This window comes from Perna viridis, chromosome 12 (assembly GCF_037379345.1).
Source record: "Perna viridis isolate PV_CMFRI_1.1 ecotype Kerala chromosome 12, ASM3737934v1, whole genome shotgun sequence".
NCBI classification, from domain to species: Eukaryota; Metazoa; Mollusca; class Bivalvia; order Mytilida; family Mytilidae; genus Perna; species Perna viridis.
Window position 1 is genome coordinate 11,326,667 of NC_142456.1, and position 10,637 is coordinate 11,337,303.

The window sequence follows — 10,637 nt, forward strand, 5'->3', positions numbered from 1 at the left end:
AATGTTCCGTGAGTCGAAGTTGTGAGACGACTCCTTGTTATACTTATTGCACTTGTTAGCGGAACATGACGTTTTTTTTTCAGTTTTTAGCCAATATCATGAAAACCGTAATACATGACAAAAACTTTTATTTGATTAAATAATCTTAACAATAAGGCATACAACAGGCTCCAAGAAGAAAGTTGAAGGGTATTTCCTCGTTATATTTAATGCTCCTTAAGGTTCAAAAGAACCAGTTGAGTGATTCAAGCTCCTGGTAGCCTCTAGTCTACAGCTTCTATCAATCACATATTGCTTATTGCTTGGCTCAGTTTTATGCCTTTATAACCTGAAATATTTTATCCACCCTGCTTTGTTCTATATTTATCTTGACGATGGTTTTTGTCTAATTTTTAATATCAAGTGCAACTACTATCTCAAGATATTGTGACGATGAAGTTGAAGTTTCAGTTTCATTTTATTCCTTGTTTGTACTCTAGTATATTGTATATACCCTCGGTTAAATTCAATTAGAACTTAATTTGAAATAATACTTAATACATTCATACAGATTATATTTATTTGCTATCGGCCTTTGACAGTTTCTTTGCCCTAAAGTAAAACCGTTTGAGAGTTCCACGAATCCTATACATTTCAATTTTCGTCCGAAAAGCTACTGAAATGCAGCGTTTGTTCGTATGTATTTAATGTGAAATGTCTTTAAACTAAAGTCTCTAAATTTATATCAGACAGAATAAACATTTCAATAAATCCATTTTACTACGGACTATTGTATAAGCATGGAAGGAACAAAAGAAAATATCCAGTATGACAAATGAGCAGCACAAAAGGTATCCTACAAAAAGCAGGAACAGCTCAATCTTCCGGAGCACCTACCCTGTATTAGGGTGGCTTAAAGGAATTAAGGCGAGATACGAGAGACTAAAACGGGCGTCCGGTTCATCAACATACTGAAAGACATAACTACAAATTGTTCTTGTAATCGTTCTTGTTTTGAAACATCGGTATTTACCGGTATCATAATTAACAAAATTAACTCTCGTATTTGATGGATAGCCAATGAGAGCATGCACACACTATCTCTTTTTTCACATCCACAATTATTGCATTTCCAAAATGCACACTTATTCATGACTTTGAGGCAACCTCTTTGATTTACTTAAAAATTAATCAAGCGCACCTTACGATCGTCTTCTATCCAATAGTACGGGTATGTTGAGAACGTTTCCACTGTCACTTGTTTTCGATCCGCTGAAATTCTCAATTATTAGTCAGAACAATGTATAATGAAATGCATATAGATAGAGTGTAACAAAAATTAAATATCATTTCATCGGTTCGAAAGTAGATGGTTACATGGAGTGTCCTGTTTTGGTTGCACAATGTATTTTCATCCATCAATGATTTATGCATTTTATGGCAGTTAATTTTTAAACATGAAATAGTTATGCGCATAAAATGTTACATCCAGTTGTTGTGTGTCTGTTTTCCATCTCTTGTCTTTGTCCTGAATTACATTCTTTCGGTTTCCGCTATAGAATCTTGATTTCCATGATTACTGATCCAAATCAAGATGATAAATGTTTGTGGGTATATTTGAGAGGGTGTCAAATAAGCAATTGGTGACACATGAAATATATTGTTTTCGAAAAATTGCCTTCAATCCATACCAAATATACATTTCTAAATGTCGGATTTTGATTAATCGCAAAGATTAAAGAGAAATAAATTGCTTAGAATGCATTGGAATCCATGGAATAAAAGTGAGATAACTCTTTCGTATTTTCAAAAGTTGATTGTTTGTTAGTGAACTTTAATAGGATTTTCTGAGCCGTCCATTGTCGATTAAAAAATCATCATATTTAAAATACATATAATATAAACATAACATGGAACAAAAATATTTCAATGGAAAAAAAACTATTTTGTGCCAACCATATCATAGAAATGTCGATTTTTACACGTACAGTCTCTTAAGCTCTTTTAATTGATGGTTTTGATCGTTGTTTCTCGCCTTTTGTTATTTTTCTGGGCATGATTAGGAAACACAATTATAGAAAGGTCTTATTTCAGTTTTTCACAATTTAAATGTGTGTCGTTTTAACAAATCCTTGGTAAATAGTAGGCAGGAAACTTTTTTCATCGAGAATCGTGTTGATATGCATTTACACAAGGAGAATATAAAAAAGTTGTCTCGTGTAATTTCCATCAGCAAATACCAAATACTAACACACTAGGATGTAATTGTTTCAATACAGATAGTTTTCCTCTATAAATACTTTTGACCTTAACGAATTGTGTAAATTTATAGGTTTCATAACGAGTGACACAGTTGAACATCGCAAATTATCAACTCAATTTATTTAATTTAGACAGCATCATAGACGAGTCTAGTCTTTGATTCCTCTGGAAATTGACATTTGAAATACGAGAGAGCAAAGTAAGAAACGTCACAACGTTGCTTCGACCAATCAAATTTTATTGACAATGGGTTACAAGTTCTACAGCAAACAATTACAACAATGAATTTTTCATATCACTAGTTCATATCACAAAATATATTGCCGTCCAAGAAGTAGATACAACGACCGAAGCAAAGCCAATAAACAATTGACAACAAAATTGTTCCCAAAAATCCACAGAAAAAAATACAGATTAAAAGTTAGATACCATTTTATAAATAACCGAAATATTGTATGTAGTTTGCATTACTCATTGAGTACGAGAACATTGTTTTGATTTCAAGGTAATAACTATCATACTGATTAGACTCAACTTTTTATAAATAACCGAAAAATATTGTATGTAATTTGCATTACTCATTGAGTACGAGAATATTGTTTTGAATTCAAGGTAATAACTATCATACTGATTAGACTTAACTTATGTAAAGTATTAACTTCAACATCAGTAAAGAAAAGTAACTAGATATGTGCATGTAAATCATTAAGTACCGGTTCACATAAGATTCAGACACTGCCTATCATAGAATTGATTCATGGTGTAGAAAAAAAAACCACGAACAAACTATTCTTTTTTTTTTTTTTGGTCTACCAATGCTATGGTTTCATGTAAGAATAGTGGTTTCTGTGTTCAGATTGAACAAGATGTTTATTTTTGAGAAAACCATACATCCATCTCACATTACAATCGAACAAATCAAACCAAAGCAAGAATGATAACTCTTGCAAAATGCCAATTTTAACACAATCATTGTAACATTATTTTCTAAAGTGCAATAATCGGGTGACAAACTAAGACTGGTTATGTGGTATGTAACATATTCTGAATAAAAGTGAATTCGGTGGGTTTTTGGCGTGTATGAATCGCCTCTTGTCTGATTTTCATAGAGACTGCTTCTTAAATAAAGAGAAATACCTATCATAACACTTTAGAAAAATAACTTCAGGCATTTATTTAAATCATTTAATAATAATAATAATCCTTGATTGCATCTTCCAGTTGTTCTTATGGCATCTTATACTCCGATTCTTTCAACTTTGCAAGTGTCTGATTACCGATAGAACGACCGGTTTTCTTTGTGTTGTGTAAATAAAATTGTGTCTTGGATAAAAATTTCTGTCTCTTTCCGCCTATCTGGCAAAACAACGCAGTTTGAATCAAAAACACCTTTTTTTGTTGTAGTCGATTGTGTCATACTCAACCTGAAGTAATATATATATAAAATGCTCAGTTTTTCGTTTAAAATCAGTGTTTATTGTTATGAAATATTGTCTGTATGTTAAAAATTTATTAACAATCGTAATGGCAATTAATTTTTCGTTTGTTTCTTGTTTTTCTCGATTGTCCAGTTCATGATTATCAGTGTCTATGTTCAATACTATACGTTCAACTTTTCTTTAAAAACAACGATTCCATAATAATAACATATATGAAGATGAAGAATATTTTTCCTATGATTTTACTTTCCGAGCACAGCTTTACAGTAGATGTCCACATAAGTATGGTTAATATATGAATCAAGATATCACTTCCGTTTCAACAGAGGTTTCATATAATATTCGTTCAGTAGAAGGGAAGAGGGCCAATGGAATTCATTGTCATTTTCTTTTGAAGGGAGGGTACTCTGATTTTTTCAACACATTATGTTATAACTGTGACTGCAAGCTTGTACTGGAGGGCTTCAAATGCAAAATCAAAATATCTTACATTAAAAACAAAAATGTGTATCATACTTTTTCGAATGAACCACTACATTGAAATTTTAAATGACTATAAGATTGACAGCTACTCGAACATTAGAAAGTCATTTGCAACTAAATTAAATTACAGATTTGATAGTCAATATGCCATTTTCTGCATCTTTCTTGATTGAATTCGCCAATGCTTCAAGGTTATTTCCCAGACGAGAGACTTGCTGTTCTTTTTGCGTTAATGAAGAACCACAAACTGAAAACGTTGATCAGTAACAGTTATTCACATCTATGTAAAATAATAACAATGATAGTGTTGCCAAATTCCTCCTACGACACAATAATTTTAATATGGTTCGTATCTCGGCGGAAAGAATTATAGATTTAATAATGAGTGAAAGTTTATCATCGCAAAAATCAACTCAAGTATTTAATTTCACCAGCAAACAAACATGGAGCTTGATGAGTTTGCTATAATGTTGAAATTCAATAATGCAAGTTGAAATTTTGCAATTTTCAAAAATGACGAGTTATAAAACATTTTTCAATATGATTCCTCCAGAAAATTTGACTCCCTTGTCAGAAGCTTTTGCAATCGTCTATCTAAGGCGTCACCAGATGTTGTGAATATTGCGGGAAATTAAATTGTAATCATGGTCGACGTCTGTGACGGCGATGTAGTCATAACAGGAAAATGGAGACCGAAATGTAAACGTAAAAACTACACACTCGGTTTTTCTTGTCTTAACACGATCAACGCCAAATCTCCGAAATAAGTGTTGCCGTGACCGTCGGCAAATCGGACAAAGAAACGCTCAAAGCAATTCGAGCGGGGAATAAGAGTGCAGTAACGAGATTATTACGGAAATTCAACGAGGCGAAGGAGGACCAAACATTTGACAAAGAAAATTTGTTAGTTGCTTATAGGAACTTGAAAGAGTAGACGAAGTTGATGGGAAAACTGAAAAGACAGATATTGGAGAAAACGGAACCAGAAGACGTTGAAACAGAAATCTTCGACATAGATGAGTATTCTAACAATTTAGAAACTGAACTAAGACATATTCATAACTTTATGAAACTTGATGAAAACTCTACATCCCGTTCAAACATCGCCCATTCTTCAATTGAAATTTTGAATGTTGAGAGCCCACTGTTTATTCCCTCTACACACCCGACGAGTGAAGGTATAACCCACCAGAGCATGTACGCCCGTGATCTCAGTGACTCACAACCGTAATCTCAGATATATATGTATTCCGCATCGGAAACCAGTAGAAATATGCCATATAGTACAACTTGTAATCATAGACTGCTGAAGTTATCATTGTCTACTTTTAATGGAAGCATTTTAGACCAGCTGAAGTTTTTGGGACTCGTATGAGTCAGCAGTTCATTTCAACCCCATCCTGATCAACGATGAAAAGTTCAACTATTTTCAATCTCAGTTGCAAGGGGAAGCACTCTATACGATTACAAGATTTTCACTTACAAATGACAATTACATAGAAGCGATCAGTGTATTAAAGGAACGATACGGGCAACTACACAAAATTACAGACGCGTATTTAAAAGCACTGCTAGAAATCTCATCACCAAGGAATACAGTTACAAGTCTACGATCATTTTATGATAAGTGCGAGGCATATATTAGAGGGTTACAATCACTAGGTCTATCCGAAGATTCCTACGGGACGCTGTTAGAAACAACGCGAAGTACCAAAGAAAACACATTACAGAGAAACCGTGTGTGTACTGTAAAAAAATGCATGCTCCAACAAATTGTACAAGAGTATGTGATCCAAAAGTAAGAGTATCCATACTTGATCGAAACAACCTCTGCTTTAACTGCATAAGAAACCACCATGTCAATGATTGCAAATCAAAAATAACCTGCCACAATTGTAGAAGCAGACACCATTCTAGTATATGTAATGGTTAATGAAACGCCTCCACAGTTGAGTAAAACGAAAATGAACATGAAAGACAAAATAGGTCACACTACTAATACTATACCAGAATCATTTAACGTAGGAAACGACAACAAGATCATAGAGAAAGAAGATGACACTGCTGACACTGCCATACTTCATTCCTAACAAGTAGAAATTCCAGTGTTCTCCTGAAAACTGGCGTGGAACAAGATGCATAGATTCCAACCTGCTTTTTGACGAAGATGCCCAAAGATCATTCGTTGCAGAAAGCCTAGCGAACAAACTGAACTTGAAAAGGAATGATATTGAGACCGTACAGCTTTCTGTGTGCAGAAAAGATAACACAAGTACTCAAAAGCTACTATTTACATTGCAACTGAGGTTAGACGGAAAATCCCGATTGACATATTAGTCGTACCATCGATAGCAGTTCCACTTCAAAATCATATTCGACAGAATAGAAACAGAACATATTTGCATGGGTTGCGACTGGCCCATCCAATAACTGAAGAAGATACGTTCAAAATTTCAGTATTGATTGGAGCCGATTATTATTTGGGACTTTGTTGACGATGAAGTAATCAGAGGATATGAAACGATTGCAGTGAAATCGAAGCATTTTACTCTCAGGACTGATCCGACAAAGAAAGATGAACTCAAACTATCCTAATTCATCGAACATACTTAACGTACTAGTATCACACAAGACTGAAGAATTCGACCTTCAGAAATACTAGAATCTCGAATCTCTTGGCACAGATACATCAGCAAAAGACGAAAGAGAAAGTAGTTATTCACAAAAATACCAAGAGTCATCCTTTGAATTTAGAGAAAACCGCTATTACGCAAATTTACCATGGAAACAAGAATGTGACGAGTTGCCAACAAACTACAATGTAACTTTAAGTAGAAAGGGATAATGTAATAAGAAGGTTGAGTAAGGATCCAGACATGTTAAAGAAATACGGAGAAATTGCGGACTTATGGAGAAAGTAAGTGGAGCGACAAGTTTGACAGAGAATAGACTATATTCCGCATCACCCGGTATTGAAGAAAGACTCTATTACAACACCAATAAGAATAGTGTACGACTGTAGCTGTAAGATATCATCAGACCTTCTCAGTCTCAATGGTTGCCTCATTACTACGCCACCAGTACTCAATGAATTATCAAAAATATTGTTAAGATTCAGATTGAATCTTTTCGCTATCACCACCGATATCACCTACATGTAGATCTTTGTGAAGAGGACAGAGATGTCACACGCTTCCTATGGCTAAGTGATCTTTCCGATGTCAGCAGTCGATAAACGACATATAGGTTTTAAGCTGTCTAATTCGGAGCAACGTGCTCACCATTCATTTTCAATACCACTTCATTGAAACACCTAAAAAAGTCTGAAAACAAAACGGCAAAATTACTGGAACGAAATCTATACGTGGACAACATTATAATCAGCGTATCCGACGTTGACGACGCATTGGCATACTTCCGAGAACCCAGAAGTTTGATAAGCGAGGCCGGATTCAACTTATGTTCATGGACTTCTAACAGTCAAAAAGAGTAATGAAGGGAACCAAGGATATAGCGGTAATCAAAAGAATGTAATCCAGGGACAATGACCCGACATGGAAAACAGACATATACAACAAAGAACAGAAAGTAACTAAAATCATACACACAAAGTAACAAAAGCAAATGAGCAACTCGGACTCCACCAAAAACTGGGAGCACGGACCAGGTGCACTGGTAGGGTAAGCGTCATCTGCTTTTCTAGAAACACCCGCCGAGTCGCTCATAAAAAGCCAAGTCCGGGGTAGACAAACGAGGAAAGGAAAACTATGACCCGTTGAATAAATCAGTTTTCATGGTGCAGATGGATACACCATAACGATCCACGAGTTCATGATGACGATCATAAAACTTCTGTAGTGATGACTTCAATCTTGTAGCAACATAACCCTGTTCCAGAAGCCTAATTGTAAGAAGTCTAGCGAGATAAAAAAAATCTGAGTAGTAACGGCAGGTTCTGAAATAACGTTTGCGTAGTGATATGAAAATTCCACGCGCAGGTGCTGCAGGGATGCTGCCACAGATGAGAGGAAAGTAGACAATTCTGAATGAAAAGTCATCACGTTTTTCGTAAAGTTTGGTCAATAGTTTTCCTTTATCATCGATCGAAGTGTAGGCCAAGACATGAGGTGGACTTCAAGTGTCCGTAGGATCCTTTATCTCAAGTTCTTTGGGAGTAGATACGATGTATCAAATCTCCGAAACTAGGATTGTTTAAAGATAATACGTCATCTATATAGCGGAAACTGAGATTGAAGAATCTAGCCGATAAATGTGGATAAGGGATAAAATTAAGATGAGTCGTTTAAAAAGAAATTACAGCACATTTTTACACAATAATTAATGTATCGGCTATGTACTTTGTCAACTAATGTATTTCATTATGGCTTTTTATGGTTCTTGTAGTCTAATGTTAAAAGGGTATATAAGTAAAAACCATGTCTTTTTACGCTATATAATTAACCGGCTAATTCTCCGTGATTTGGTAGTTTCATGTACTTTGATGACGGCTAGATATTTGCAATATCACACCATGTACGTTGTGATACGTACAAGTGATATCAAAAACATGTCATTGCGATTGGTTGTTGTGTGGTTGTATCGCATTGTCTGTACAATGTGATTGGTTGACAGTGACGACGTGCAATTCCATGTTGTTTTCCCTAACAACGTGTGGCGTCGTAGTCGGACGATTGTCAGAATGTCTTACTGTGTGTAGCGGCCACAGTTTTTTTTAAAGAATCGATAGAGAAAAGGACTTTTAACTCGTGGAAATTGAATACCTTTAAAAATATCAACCCGTTTTATTTGATATAAATATCATAACAAACTTTTCGAGATTCCTTGGTTTTGAAACCAAATATTTTGGGTTGATATTCTGCGTTATGAATTAAGTACCATGATATAACATTAAACTGATTGGCAATCTAGGCCATTACAGAATTACTGGTGTATTTTAGATATTGGTCTGGTTCAGATCAGTCCAATACAGGACGTTCAGAACATAGTTTGGTTTTAGTTCCCAGTGCACATTTAACCCCGAAAGCTTATCTACATGTCATATGAATGAAGTGAAAATAACTTACAACTTTGTTTTTTACGAAGAAATAATAAAATATCGAGGCACCAGCTAAGTTCAATCCTACTGCATGGAAATGTTGAACATATGGTCATAACTGTCGAATATTCAAATGTTAATGATATTAGATTGAACAAGATTGCCTACATTTTCCGTAGAGAATTAGAGTCCTACATACTAGAAAAAGTGAAATAAAAACACCGATCGTAAAACTAAATTACATGAGTCTTCGAATCCGTGAATGAAAATAGGAATCGAGATGAATTGCCATATAAATTATGAAACATTCCTCTGCGTTTCTTCCGTTGAGGTTAGTAAGAAGAATCATAATGAATGTGAATTCGATAAACTTATGTCGTCGTTAAAACAGAATTATTTTTTAATATCTGTAATAAGATGTGTACATTCTCCGCTTCAGAGCATCTTAATTTCACTTTTTTAATATATTGGCTTTGCTAATTAATAAAAATATGATTAAGTGATGATTTCTGTATTGGTCTTATTATATATCCTTGACCAGCTATATTTACCTTCGACTGCGCCTCGGGCCATTGCAACAAGCCTTGACAACATAGAAATCATTACAAAATAATATCACTATATTCAACTTTCACTCATTTAGAAACCTAAAATTACATTATTATCACGTACTACGACTTTTTATATGTTTTCGGACCTGTCAGGAAATTCTTGAATCAATTCATGTATCACCATCATAGGTTAACAAACAGGTAATGATGTAGACATGTTGGTTCCAATATATAATTGTCTGTTAGAATGACACTTAAACTTAGAGTAATAAAAATAAAATGTATTTTAAGGCCAAACTACAAAAAAAAAACTGTGAGAAAAATCTCGCTTAGTGACACCAAGATTACCTCCCCAGAAAGCATAAAGTATACCCCATAAGTGATTCAAGCATTAAGATTAAAAAAAAATAACAAAGTGCACAATAACATTTTGTGATAAAGAATCTGTAAAAGTTACATAAATACATAAAAATTCCATTCAGCGGTTTCAGAGAAGTTGCGGATTAGAAAAGCCCAAAAGTCATTTAGATGGGGAAAAATAGGAAATGCATAATATTATCATTTTAAAAAGGTTATGCGAAAGTCTTTTTTTTCCAAATTCCGTTCGGTGGTTTAAGAGAGGTTGCGGATTAGAACAGTAGACGGACGAACGGACGAACAGACGGACATCATGATTACTATATACCTCCCACTTTTCTAGCAGTTGTTTTATAACGAGTATAAAATATACATTTGAATAAATTTGTTGATGTCATCGAATCACCTTCACCAGTAAATTGACACCGATCCCACTAATTTAAAAAAAAGATAATCTAATTCTAGTTCTGTACCATTAAATTGGATTTGGTCTTCCCCGTTTTTGTCACC

General features: G+C 34.4%; 1 pseudogene; it reads left to right on the forward strand.

Moving 5' to 3' along the window:
* The first annotated feature begins 5,919 nt into the window (after positions 1 to 5,919).
* Positions 5,920 to 6,825, forward strand: LOC148601189 (uncharacterized; annotated as a pseudogene).
* The last annotated feature ends 3,812 nt before the right edge of the window (positions 6,826 to 10,637 follow it).